Source organism: Apium graveolens, chromosome 2, assembly GCF_009905375.1.
Source record: "Apium graveolens cultivar Ventura chromosome 2, ASM990537v1, whole genome shotgun sequence".
Classification (NCBI taxonomy): domain Eukaryota; kingdom Viridiplantae; phylum Streptophyta; class Magnoliopsida; order Apiales; family Apiaceae; genus Apium; species Apium graveolens.
The window spans coordinates 118,323,646-118,337,290 of record NC_133648.1 but is presented as its reverse complement, the minus strand read 5'-3'; positions in this window follow the sequence as shown (position 1 = coordinate 118,337,290).

Below are 13,645 nucleotides of genomic sequence, written 5' to 3'. Positions count from 1 at the left end.
ACATTCAAAGTCAGGAGTTAAGAGTCAGTCTATTAGATATAGGCCACAAAATCCTTGTTTTCATTATGGTAGATTATGGCATTCCATTTATACTTGTAAGGAATATCATAGTTTGTACTATGATTATTATCAAATAAAACCTTCTTTAAAGAAAGTTAGCATTGTTCCTTCTAGTGTAAGTTTTGATGCAAAGTCTGATAATGTAAATTCTGATAAGAAAATTGTTAAACTAAACTCTGATGCTAAATCTGCTGCAAATGTTAACAAACTTAATAAGGCCAAAGGATCCAAGCAAGTCTAGGTCCTTAAAACTAATCATTAGTGGTCTTTGTGATTGCAGGGCAACAGGAAAAACATCCTAGTTCTGGACATATGATTGGAAATAAAGCCCTGCTATCAGACTTTGTGGAGAAAGCTGGCCCAGGTGTTTCTTATGGAGATGGCAACATGGGAAAAACTCTGGGATATGGCAATATCAATCTTGGGAATGTCATCATTGAAAAAGTAGCTATAGTCTCAGGACTTAAACATAATTTGCTGAGTGTTAGTCAAATCTGTGACAGAGGTTATCATGTGGATTTCTTTGAAGAATACTGTGAAGTTGTAAGCAAATCTACAGGCAAAGTTGTTCTGAAAGGATATATGCATGGTAACATTTATGAAGCCAAGCTTTCAACAAGTACTGATGGTTCTGCAATTTGTCTGTTAAGTAGAGCATCAACTGAAGAAAGCTGGAATTGGCACAAGAAACTCTCTCATTTAAATTTCAACAATATAAATGAACTAGTCAAGAAAGATCTTGTGAGAGGACTACCACAATCTGTAACGACCGAGAAATTTTGTTTGTATTATATTATAATAATGATAAATTATGTGTATTATTATGTGATTAAATGTGTTAAGTCATTAAACCCTAACTGCTATGTGTTATGTGTTGGCTGTTTTGATCCAAACGTGTTTTGAATATTTATTGAGCATTTTATCGTCAGTTATATATTTTATATCAAAACCCGTACAGCTCAAAACTATGTTTTAAAAGCCCATATTTCAAACAAAATCATTGGCCCTATTTTATTTAAAATGCCCTATACCAAATCGCTATTCTGAACCCCTAGACGTTTTGCAAATTGACCTTTTTCGAAAAAAATGACTTTTCCGGACCCCTTCGGGTACCAAAAACCCCACAAAAATTTCAATTTTATTTTTATATGATCATAAAATTATCATATATCATTTTTCTTTGTATTTTTGAAATATTCACAATTTTTGGGAATTTTTAGCATTTATTTTGTAATTATTGGATATTTAAAAATTCAATATTAATACCCAAAAATTATAAAAATTGGGGCGAAATATTTTTATTAGGAGTGTAATTAGACCCTTAATTTTACTTAGGGGTATTATTTTCATAAATATAAAAACTTGATTTACTATTAATTAAATCAGTTAATTATAATTAAAACTCAGAAAAATAAAAAGAAAATTAGAAAGGGAATTAGGGTTAGGGTTTGTGAAGAACAGAGCAGGAAGATCAAAGCTGATTTTCATCGTGATTCCGGAGTCCAAATCGAGCGTGTGAGTACTCGTTTTGAAGCTTATGATCTGTAGTTTTCGATTATGTAATTGTTTTTTATGTTTGATTGATTGAATTGAAATTTGTATTTTCGGGATTAATTTCTTGAATTCGGGTTTGCAGTTCTGTTAATTGTTTGATGATTCTGTTAGCATAGACGTTTAGATCGTCAGATAGGGAGTCGATTGGCACCGGTTTCGCATTCGTTGGCTTCCGTTTCGTGCTCGCCGGAGAACGACGCCGCCACCGTGTTCTTCGTGTTTCCGGCCACGTTTCGACGAAAGGAGGACGAGGGAAGGAGGAGGAAGGTGCTGGGAGCGTCGTTGTGTTGCTGTGCTTCGAAACCGCAGAAGAACGAGCCTGGAATCGAGTGTTTTCGCCTCGCCGGAAACCGTCGCCGTCGCCGGATTCTGGGACGGTGACGGCTGTTCTTCGTGACCCTTTAACCCGAGGTTGACCCGGTTTGCAACCCGGAAACGACCCGGGTTTGATCCTTCAGAACCCAAACTCTGTTCTGATTTTGTGTTTTTGAGTAATTAATTATTTATTTATATTTTAGTAATTAAAATCAGTTTTTAATAATTCTAAAAATTAATTAAAAATTAGTTTAAAATTCTGAAAAATAGTATTATTAATTTCTAAATTATTTTATTAAATTATAAATTTGAATTTATGTATTTAATTAATTATTTAATTATTGATCTAATTATTTATTAATTATCTAATTAATTAATAATTGGGTAATTAATTAATAATTAGGTAATTTATTAATAAATAAGGATTAGAAATAATTAAGTGATATGATTAATAATCTAATAATTAGTTAATAATGCGAATAGTAATTCGATAATTAGAATTATTATTTGAGCGTTAGTTATTCGAATAATATTGCGGTAATTATTTATAGCGTATAATTAAATATCGGTAACTAGTTGATTAGCGAATCGTATGAGTTTCAATAATAATATAATAGTTCGATAATTATGCGATAATTGCGAGTAGCTCGTAGTTATACGAGTGATTAATCGTTAAGTTGGTTTATAATTCGAGTAATTCGTAGTTATTCGATAAGTAGCGTATCGGTTAATTAAATCGATTGATTATTTGTAAATAATCGATCTGATCGAATAAGTAATAATAATTTGTAATAAAAAATAATAATTCCTAATAATTAGGGATTAATTATTTTAAAATAAAATAATTATTAATTAATTATTTAAAATATAATTAAGGATTGTTTAATTATAATTAATTATTTATAAATTAATTATTAATTAATTAAATCTTGTTTAATTCATAATAATTCAACCGTTAGTCCGATTTGAGCGAAACGAAGACCCCTAGACTCAGAAAAATGAGACGAGTCCAATAAAAATAGTTGTGAGTTATAATTTCTTCCGAAAAAGAGTGTTTTGATGATAATTAATAGTTCGTAGGTCCTAATAGGGGTATAATTGAGTCGAATAAATCTCGAAAAATTATAATAAAATCAGATAAGGCTAGTTAATGCAGGTATGAGTCTAGAATCGATTCTAAAAATAATTATCAGTCTAAAATTTGATTATGCGTTTTTTGTGCTACGTGCTTTACGTGATTATGTGAACCTATGTGCTATATAAATGTATGTGTATATATGCGAGTCAGATAGAAATGCATGGGTAGACTGATAAGGTTGCATGATATCAATTCAAGATACACGTATATAGTAAGTTAACTAAACGACTATCTTTTCATGATTAGTTCAGTGTTAGCAAGGCAGAGCAAGCTAGGATCAGAAGACGGTGAGTTGAACCAGGTTAAGTACGCGCAAGGCAAGTTTTTCCCCTATTCTAAATTCAGAATAGTGATTTATATTTCCTTTTATCGTATCAGTTACCTTTGATAATCATTGTTCATATACACTGTTACCCATTTATTAATGCTTGTTTCAATTTCATTTCAATTCTTGATTCACCCAATTTATTGAATTCCCTATTCATATTTCAATTCTTTTACCTTTGTTACATATACTCTGGTATATCCTGGTGTTGAGATATATCAAAAGCATTCCGATTGTTCCGGATGCTAAGCCTTGGACTGGATGGTTACTATACGGGCTGGGTTTTACCCAGACCATTATTTAATAGGCCATAGTTGCCTGAGTACTCTTTGTTAGATATATTTGATAATGTCATGGCTAGTATAATTTATGTTTAGATTTCAGATCTTACTTAACAGGACAAATCAGTACTTAACCGTTGATCAGTACTTATACTGGAAGTCAGGACTTAAGGATATCAGTACTTATATTATCAGGAGATAATCATCAGAAGGTAGATATCAGAACTTAAGTGCTGAAGGATGATCAGATAAGGACAGTAGCTAATTAAAGGAAAGAAGATCAAGATAAACATAAGAAGAAATATGCATGAAGAAGGAGTTCCGTGAAGAATGGAATACTTGAAAGAAAAGATATCTGATTGATATATTTTAGGAAGCAGAATTATATTCCATATCAATTAGCGATTATCTTGTAACTGTGTAGTATATAAACACAGACATAGGGTTTACACTATAAGTGTTATCCTATTCGAGAAGATTATTCATTGTAACCCTAGCAGCTCTCGTGATATTTGTTCATCACTGAGAGGTAACAGTTCCATACTGTAACAGAGTTTATTGTTTCAATAAAGTTTGTTTTCTGTTACTTATGAATTTAAAGTTCGATTTGATTGTATTATACACTGTATTCACCCCCTCTACAGTGTGTGTGACCTAACAAGTGGTATCTGAGCCTATCTGTTAATACACATACAGTTAAAGATCCAAACACAATCATGTCTGACACAGAAACTCCAACTAAGCCTACCAAAACTGAGGAACCACCAAAGACACAAATTCAGAGTCGGTATGAGACCATCAGAGTTCCCATACTGAGACCATCTGAATATCCCATATGGAAGGTGAGAATGACCATGTTCCTGGAAGCAACAGATCCAGAATACCTTGATAGAATCAAGGAAGGGCCTCACAAACCAACCAAGCTTGCTATTGCAGTTGCCGGTGAAGCAGCAAAGACTGTACCAAAGGAAAAGAGTGATTATACTGCTGAAGATATAACATCAATTGCTAAGGATGCTAAGGTACGACACTTACTGCATAGTGCCATTGATAATGTAATGTCAAACAGGGTAATAAACTGCAAGACTGCTAAGGAGATATGGGATGCTCTGGAAACAAGATGTCAGGGAACTGACACAATTAAGAAGAACAGGAAGACAATACTCACTCAAGAGTATGAACACTTTGACTCAAAGACTAATGAGTCATTGAATGCTGGGATTTGAAGGCAACAACAATAAGAGACAACTACAATCTTGATGAAACAACTCTTGATGAAATCTATGGAATGCTCAAGACTCATGAACTTGAGATGGAACAAAGAAGCAAGAGAAAAGGAGGAAAGTCAAGGACAGTTGCTCTTAAGGCTGAAGAAGAATCCCCCAAAGTAGCTTCCTCAAGGAAAGACAAGGGTAAAGCTCTTTTCATAAAGTCTGATATTGAGTCATCAAGTTCTGAAAGTGATGATGACTCAGATTCTGAAAGCTTGCCTGAGACTGATGCTGATGAGGAGATGATGAAGCTGTGTGCTCTTATGGTGAAAGGAATCACAAAGATTGCATACAGGAATTTCAGGAAGGGAAAGAAGTTTTCCAGGAAAGGCATAAGTTCTGATAAGAAGAATTTCAGAAGATCTGAAGGCAGAGGAGGAAAGTCTGACAGAGGAGATTATACCAATGTTAAATACTATAACTGTGGTGAGAAAGGCCACATATATCCTGATTGCAAGAAGGTAAAGGGTGACAAAGGCAAGGCTCTTGTCACAAAGCAGAAAAGCTGGACAGACACCTCAGACTCTGAAAGTGAGGAGAACTATGCATTGATGGCAAATGCTGATAAAGAAAGTGCTGAGAGCAGTTCTGAAGCTGCTGAAACAAAGGTACCTCAGACTACTTATGCTTTTCATACTGATGATATTAATGAGTTGAGAAGATATCTTAAAACCATGTTTGTTAGTTATAGAGATCAAACTTTAACATGTGAAAGATTAACTTCTGAAAATCTTGCTTTTAAGAAAAGAAATCATTTCTTAGAAAAAGAGTTAGTCATGTTTCATCAAACTCAGAAGGATAGAGATGATGCTTTCTATGTTAGGGATGAAGTGCTAAAAATGAATGAATCTCTAAAAACTGAGTTAGAAAAGGAAAGAGAGATTATCAGGACTTGGACTAATTCTGGCAAAACAACTCAAAATTTGCTAAATAGTGGAAACTGGAAAGAGGGCTTAGGTTATGGAGAGGATAAGAATGATAAAGGAACTGAAGAAATTAAGCCTGTTGTTAAGCAAAAGCCAAATTTAAAACCTGTTAAGTTTGTAACTGTAAAGTCTGAAAATGAGAAATCAGAAGTTAAAGAGGAATTAACTTCTCACAAACTAAAACAGAAAAAGACAGCCGAAGTAAACATAGGCTTAATGACAAAGAAGCAGCTTAAGCATAAGCTGAAAGATGTTAAGAATGCAAATAAGGTAAAATCACCTAGGAAAAATAGGAAGGGAAAGGAAGGTGTGAATAAAAGCAATGGTTATAAACCTGTTCCTGATGCTCCTAGGAAAACATGTCATAACTGTGGAAGTTCTAATCATCTGGCTTCTTTTTGCAGGAAGAATAAGAATATTAACTCCTTACCTTCAAAATCAGGAGTTAAGAGTCAGTCTGTTAGATATAAACCACAAAATCCTTGTTTTCATTGTGGTAGTTTTTGGCATTCCATTTATACTTGTAAGGAATATCATAGTTTGTACTATGATTATTATCAAATAAAACCTTCTTTGAAGAAAGTTTCCATTGTTCCTTCTAGTGTAAATTCTGATTCAAAGTCTGATAATGTAAGTTCTGACAAGAAAAATGTTAACATAAACTCCGATGCTAAATCCGCTGCAAATGTTAACAAACTTAATAAGACCAAAGGATCCAAGCAAGTCTGGGTCCTTAAAACTAATAATTAGTGGTCTTTGTGATTGCAGGGCAACAGGAAAAATATTCTAGTTCTGGATAGTGGATGTTCAGGACATATGACTGGAAATAAGGCCCTACTATCAGACTTTATGGAGAAAGCTGGCCCAAGTGTTTCCTATGGAGATGGCAACATTGGAAAAACATTGGGATATGGCAATATCAATCTTGGGAATGTCATAATTAAAGATGTAGCTCTGGTCTCAGGACTTAAACACAATTTGCTGAGTATAAATCAAATCTGTGACATAGGTTATCATGTTGATTTCTTTGAAGAACACTGTGAAATTGTAAGTAAATCTAAAGGCAAAGTTGTTCTGAAAGGATACAGGCGTGGTAACATTTATGAAGCTAAGCTTTCAACAAGTACTGATGGTTCTGCAATTTGTCTGATGAGTAGAGCATCAATTGAAGAAAGCTGGAATTGGCACAAGAAACTCTCTCATTTAAATTTCAACAATATAAATGAACTGGTCAAGAAAGATCTTGTGAGAGGACTACCAAAGTCAGTATTTGCTCCTAATGGCCTTTGCGATTCCTGTCAGAAGGCCAAACAAAGAAAATATTCATTCAAGAGCAAGACTGAATTATCAATTCTTGAGCCTTATCATCTACTACATGTTGATCTATTTGGTCCAGTGAATGTCATGTCTATTGCAAAGAAGAAATATGCATTGGTCATAGTGGATGAGTTCACCAGATACACATGGGTGTATTTCTTGCACACAAAAAGTGAAACTGCATCTATCTTGATTGATCATGTCAAACATCTGGATAAATTGGTCAAAGATTCTGTGAAAATCTTAAGGAGTGATAATGGCACTGAGTTCAAGAATTTGATGATGGAAGAGTTCTGCAAAAACCATGGAATAAAGCAGGAATTTTCTGCTCCTGGAACTCCACATCAAAATGGAGTTGTTGAAAGGAAGAATAGAACTCTCATTGAAGATGCACGTACAATGCTTGAAGAAGCAAAGCTTCCAACCTATTTCTGGGCTGAAGCTGTGCAGACTGCTTGTTTTACTCAAAATGCAACACTCATTAACAAGCATGGAAAAACACCATATGAGATGGTGAAGAAAAAGAAGCCAAATCTGAAGTACTTTCATGTATTTGGATGCAAGTGTTTTGTTCTCAAGACTCATCCTGAACAGCTATTCAAGTTTGATCTAAAAGCTGATGAAGGAATCTTTGTTGGATATCCACTTTCCACAAAAGCCTTCAGAGTCTATAATTTGAGAACAAAAGTGGTCATGGAATCTATCAATGTCTCTTTTGATGACAAGAAGATTACTGGTCCTGAAGATTTCATTGATCATGATCAGCTGAGATTTGAAAATGAAGACTCAAATTCTGATACTGAAAATCCTGACAGTCTAAGTCCTGATACTGTAAACTCTGATGGATTAAACTCTGATGTTATTGAAACTGGGGTGACTACGTCAAAGGAAGATGCACCAATACAGGGGGAGCATACTCAAGATCCTACCACATCTCAAGAAACATCAGAACATACATCTGGCTCTTCAAGTTCTGATTCGTCAAGTTCTGATAAGCCAAGTTCTGATAGTGCTGAAAATCTAAATTCTGAAGAATTCAACTCAGAGAGCATAGTTTCAGGGGGAGCATCAGAAAATGAAAATGAAGACAGCATGGATCATGGGGGAGCATCCAGTTCTAGAGAAAACCTTCCATCTGCAAGGAAGTGGACAAAGTCACATACACCTGATTTGATAATTGGAAATCCTGATGCAGGTGTCAGAACTAGAACAGGTACTTCAAATGAATGTCTTTACAATTCTTTTCTCTCTCAGACTGAGCCAAAGAAAGTGGAAGAAGCTCTTCAAGATGCTGATTGGGTGCAAGCAATGCAGGAAGAGTTAAATGAATTTGAAAGAAACAAAGTCTGGACCCTAGTGCCAAGACCAAAGAATAGATCTGTTGTTGGTACAAAGTGGGTATTCAGAAACAAAACAGACAGTGATGGCATAATTACAAGGAATAAGGAAAGGCTGGTTGCAAAAGGATATTCTCAACATGAGGGAATTGACTATGATGAAACATTTGCACCAGTTGCTAGGTTAGAAGCCATAAGGATATTTTTGGCTTATGCTGCTCACAAAAAGTTTACTGTCTTTCAAATGGATGTGAAAAGTGCTTTTCTCAATGGAGAATTGGAGGAGGAAGTATATGTTGAACAACCTCCAGGCTTTGTAGATTCCAAACATCCAGATTATGTCTACAGGCTTGATAAAGCACTTTATGGACTTAAGCAAGCTCCTAGAGCATGGTATGAGACTTTAGCTCAGTTTCTTCTGGAAAGTGGATTCAACAGAGGAACAATAGACAAAACACTGTTCTACCTCAACCATGGAAAGGACTTACTTCTCATCCAGATTTATGTTGATGATATCATTTTTGGGTCTACAAATGACAGACTTTGCAAGAAGTTTGCCAAACTGATGCAGTCAAGATATTAGATGAGTATGATGGGGGAACTTAGCTATTTTCTGGGCCTTCAAGTCAAGCAGAATGAAGAAGGCACTTTTATTTGTCAAACTAAGTACACCAGAAACTTGCTAAAGAAATTCGGAATGCAAGATTGTTCAAGTGCATCCACTCTCATGGCCACTGAAACAAAACTGGATAAGGATACTGGTAAATCAGTAGATATTACTGATTACAGAGGTATGATTGACTCTCTACTCTATCTAACTGCTAGTAGACCTGATATCATGTATGCTACCTGTCTTTGTGCAAGGTTTTAAGCAGATCCAAGAGAACCTCACTTAACAGCTGTGAAAAGAATTTTTAAGTATCTTAAAGGAACAGCTGATCTGGGATTGTGGTATCCTAGAGAATCAGATTTTAAACTAATAGGTTACTCAGATGCAGATTTTGCAGGTTACAAAATTGACAGGAAAAGCACAAGTGGAAGCTGCCAATTTCTTGGAGGCAGATTGGTTTCTTGGTTCAACAAGAAACAAAAGTCAATTTCCACATCAACTGCAGAAGCAGAGTATATTGTTGCAGGAAGCTGTTGTGCACAGATTCTTTTGATGAAGAATCAGTTACTGGATTATGGGTTAACATATTTTAAAATCCCTATTTACTGTGATAATCAAAGTGCTATTGCTATGACAGGTAATCCAGTTCAACACTCTATGACAAAGCACATCAGCATCAGGTACCACTTCATAAGGGAACATGTGGATGAAGGTACAGTGGAATTGCACTTTGTTCCAACAGATCAACAACTAGCAGATATCTTCACAAAACCACTGTGTGAAGCCACTTTTACAAGATTGGTAAATGAACTTGGAATGGTTTCAGGTTCTTTTTCTAAATCTGTGTAGTTTTGTTCTGTTTCATTAGACTTTATGATCAGTATTTACAGAATGTAATCTCTTTGTGTATTCTGTGATTAATTGAAATATGCGTTCAAGTACTGATTGTTGTCTGATATATGTTTCTAAATTCTGATAAGTGATATGTCTGTTTAAGTAACTATTCAATCCTATGAGGATAACTGTGCTAGATACTGACCTAGTAGTCTTCAATAAACAAATGATCTCATGTAAGAAGTAATTATTTCTGTGGAAATCTTATGACACAAGCAAATTCTGAAAATTGAGCTTAGTTGAGTTTACTTTGTTTATCTTATTACTAAGTCACAAATTAAAATAATGCTACTCATCTGTTAAGTTCTGATACTAGTAAATCTGCTGAATGTACTAAGTGCTGATAAACCTCAATTATCAAAAGAAAAAGCAAAAAGATCAAAGAATAAAATCAGGTACTCCTTTGAGATCTAGAGTAAAAATGTGGAAGGGACGACCCAAATGCATTGTTGGTATTAAGTAAATATGCATTAGAAAAGCAAAATATTTTCTTGGTGACTTTTCACACTCTATGATTACTGGAGAAATACTCTGATAATAGCATAAATTCTGATAAGCAGTCGTGACTCACTTATACTGAGAAGCCACTGTAAAATAGAATTTAAAAAGATGCATAAAATTAGCACAAAACAGTTTTAGGTGGACTCAAGCATGAACTCATTCATCAGTAGGTTTCAGGATAATGACAGCTCTTTAGCAAAATTTTAGTTATGCCTTATTTCTAAGATGTACTGAAGTGAATCAGACTTTACTCCTTGTCTGAAATTTAGCTTAATGCACACACTAATCACTCCATCTGAATGATGAAAATTACTGTGGTGGTCTATGTTGTTTTAGATAAACAGTCATTGTGTCATTTTGCACTAACTTTGAGGACAAGTTCTGGTTGCATATTCTGACGATTAAGTTCTGAAGAGTATAACTCAGAACTTGTATGTGGATTTACTCAGATAGGCATTCCTTTTTCGAGTTAAGAAATTATGTTCTGATGACTGTTACGTTCAGATATAAGTCTAAGTTCTGATATTACAGTCTAATTCTTTACTTGACTTATCTGTGGATAAAATTTGATAACAGTCTCGGTTCAAACTAGAATATGTTGAAGTGGAAGATTAATAGTCACTATGGTTAGGGTTAATGGTATTCGTACTTGAACAGTGTAACGACCGAGGAATTACGCTTGTATTATGTTATAATAATAATAAATTATGGGTATTATTATATGATTAAATGTGTTAAGTCGTTGAACCCTAACTGCTATGTGTTATGTGTTGGTTGTTTTGATCCAAACGTGTTTTGGATATTTATTGAGCGTTTTATCGTCAATTATATATATTATATCAAAACCCGTACAGCTCAAACAGTATTTTAAAAGCCCATATTTCAAACAAAATCATTGGCTCTGTTTTATTAAAAATGCCCTGTACCGTATTGCTAATTTGAACCCCTAGACGTTTTACCAATTGACCTTTTTCGCGAAAAACGAATTTTTCCGGACCCCTTCGGGTACCAAAAACCCCACAAAAAATCACATTTTTATTTGTATATGATCATGAAATTATTATATATCATTTTTCTTTGTATTTTTGTATTTTTCACAATTTTTGGGAATTTTTAGTATTTATTTTGTATTTATTGGATATTTAAAAATTCAATATTAATACCCAAAAAAATTATAAAAATTGGGGCCAAATATTTTTATTAAGAGTGTAATTAGCCCCTTAATTTTATTTAGGGGTATTATTTTCAGTACTATAAATAGCTGTTTTATTATTAATTAATTAGTTAATTATTATTAAAAATCCAGAAAAATCAAGAAATTAGTTTGTTGGTGAAGAACATCCAGGGAATTAAACTGCAGATTTGAGAGTGATTCTGTTATCCAAATCGATCATGTGAGTAACCAAAACAAAGCTTTTGATCTCTACTTTCTGTTCATACCATCAATTTCATGTTTTGATATTTAGATTTTCAATTCGTATTTTAGGGTTCTTGGACTGAAATTGGGGGTTTTTGATTATGGGGTTCTGGGTTGAATTTGATGCTTGGTATAGTTTCATATACTTGTTTACAGTTGATTTGTGCTATTTAATTGAACAAACGATTGCTCTAGGTGTTAGTTATTATTCTAGGGTTTATGTAAGTTTTAATTAGTTCGTTTTTGTATTTGTATGAATCTGAGGTTATTGTGGTTATAGGGGTTTGATTGTTTATACTTTAAGCTTTATTTTGAGCTATGGATTGTAAATTTCTGTGTACGAATGAAGCAAAACGGAGTTTGGCCGGAATAGTTCTTGGTTTGGTCGGAGAGTGCGTTACGAGGGTTATTAGATCATGATATTGATATGGTTGGATTGCTGATGAAATTTTGAATGAATTAGAGGCTTGAATCGAACCAAACGACGTTGTATTGACCCTGTTTCGTGCTCGCCGGAGAATTAACGCCGCCACTGTGTTCTTGAGCTTTCCGGCTAAGTTCTCGACGGAACGACGATGAAGAAGGAAAGGAAGTTGGCCTGTGAGTGTTAACGAAGGAAACCCCAGAGGAATTGACCTGGAATCGCCGTGTTTTGGCCGGATTGATTCGTCAGAATACTCACCGGCGTCGTTGCCGGTGGGCTGTTCTTGAAAACCCGATAACCCGAATTTCGACCCGTGAACCGGTTTCCAACCCGAAAAATTACCCGGGTTTGATCCAATAAAACCCAATCTAATTTCCTGATTTATGTTTCTGAAATTTTAATTATTTATTTTATTTATATAAAAACATAAATCAGTTTTATTAATTCCATAAATCTAAGAAAAATTAGATTTAAATTCTGAAAATTATTATTAATAATTTTTAAATTATTTTATTAATTTAGAAATTCAAAATTAGTTATTTATTTAATTATTTATTTAATTATTTAATTAGTTATGTAATTATTTATCTAATTATTTATTAGTTATCTAATTAATTAATAATTGGGTAATTAATTAATTAGGTAATTAATTAATAAATAAGAATTAGAAATAATTAAGTGATATGATTAATAATCTAATAATTAGTTAATAATGCGAATAGTAATTCGATAATTAGAATTAGTATTCGAGCGATAGTTATTCGAATAATATTGTAGTGATTATTTGTATCGTATAATTAAATACCGATAATTAATTGATTAACGAATCGTATGAGTTTCAGTAATAATGTAATAAGTTCGATAATTATATGAGGATTGCGAGTAGCTCGTATTTATACGAGTGATTAATTGTTAAGTGATTTATAATTCGAGTGATTCGTAGTTATTCGATAAATAGCGTATCAGTTAATTAAGTTGATTGATTATTTGTAAATAATCGATCTAATCGAATAAACATCGATAAGTTATAAATATTATAATAAATTGTGATTAATCCTAATAATTAGGGATTAATTATTTTAAATTAGCAAATAATTATCTATTAATTATTTATTAGTTATTTATTTATTAAGTGATTAATTATTTCAATAATTAATCACATAATCTTCAATAAATCGTAACTTCTTCGTTTTAACTCCAAAAATTATAAAAAAATTATTTTTGACTTTGATTTTTCTTAAATAATTATTTAAAAATTATTTTAGGATTTAAAAG